Source organism: Aplysia californica, unplaced genomic scaffold (assembly GCF_000002075.1).
Source record: "Aplysia californica isolate F4 #8 unplaced genomic scaffold, AplCal3.0 scaffold00773, whole genome shotgun sequence".
NCBI lineage: Eukaryota > Metazoa > Mollusca > Gastropoda > Aplysiida > Aplysiidae > Aplysia > Aplysia californica.
This window is the reverse complement of record NW_004798043.1, coordinates 323930-325190: the sequence shown is the minus strand read 5'-3', so window position 1 is coordinate 325190 and position 1261 is coordinate 323930. Positions and strand designations below refer to the sequence as shown.

General features: G+C 41.2%; 1 protein-coding gene across 1 annotated transcript in view; it reads left to right on the top strand.

The window, feature by feature from the left end:
- The window catches only part of LOC100533545 (apolipoprotein E receptor), a gene marked incomplete at its 5' end in the record, with an annotated part of 121309 nt that overhangs the window by 2601 nt on the left and 117447 nt on the right, over nucleotides 1-1261 (top strand).

The window sequence follows — 1261 nt, the reverse complement described above, 5'->3', positions numbered from 1 at the left end:
TGCATGCGTGGGTGTAGAGTCGCTAACCCTAACGCATACGTCCCGATACGTACCCGAAGAACAAAAGTTTAAATATACCCGCACATCACAATATTGTTGAAAAAATACAAATATGGTATGTTACAACTGTGGTAAAGGAGCCACTACCACATCTGCCACAATAATAATGACAACTGGATCACCAGACACAACAACAATGACAACTATTGCGAACAGCAAACACAAGAACACTAACGAACAATATTGACTTTTACAATGACAGCAACACTGACAATAAATGCCGCTAGTTTCCTGACGATAATTATCGTTTTGTCCTCAGTGGTAAATTGTTCTGAAATGTAACCTCTTCCTTGTTCGTTTTTCTATAACATCGTTTTGTTCTTTTTAAATTGCTTCTCCACGATAATAACTATGTTGCTGTTTTGTTGTTTAGCACTATAACTGCTGTGAGTCTACATGCTTATAATGCCACCCACACAGATCTTGCGTGTTCTTTGTGACTTTTCACAATACATTTTGAACCACTTGGCATTTGTTTAACGTCACTTTTATCTCTTTTGTGAGAATGTAGGGAGAAGTTGCCATATTTGTCTCTTGAAAATGTGTTTTTTTATCATTACTTTGAGGTCTACATGTATTTGCATGTATAGTTTAATCTCTTCCGCGACGGCACAACCTGTGGGCGGATGAAGGGCGGTATTAGAACGTTGTTTTTCTGCTAGCTTCTTTCCCCTCAATTGTTTATATCTGTCCATTTTGTCCTTTTCCCCGCTCTAAAAGACCGTTATTTTGCCGATGTGCACCTTTCCCTCTCTACTCAAACAAAGGCATACCTTTGCCCAGTTCCTGCTGAAACACCGCGGTGTGCTACCGGCTCAGGTGCCCAGCGCCAGACAGACTTGTGACAGTCACATCCCCGCACCACGTCTGTTAACACTGGTTTAATTAATTCTTTAATGAATCGCTCACTCGTAATTTTCGAGGTTTCCGAGTTCAGTGAGCTGTATTTTGTCTCGGCCTGTATGTCCTGTCATGTGTTTGACGTAAAAGTTTGTTGTTTTATGCCCCCTTTTTGTTCACAGCTGGGGCCTAAGCAGGTGTTTTCTTCCTTTTTTAGAAATAATTTCTTGACCGAGTTTTGAAGACGTCAGAGTTTTATGTTTGCATTGGTGTTTTATTCCATGTCGCAGTACTTCATTGACCATGAACGAGCAATGTTGCTCTCTGCGCAGCACAGAACGGCCTGGCTTGTCTTTGCACC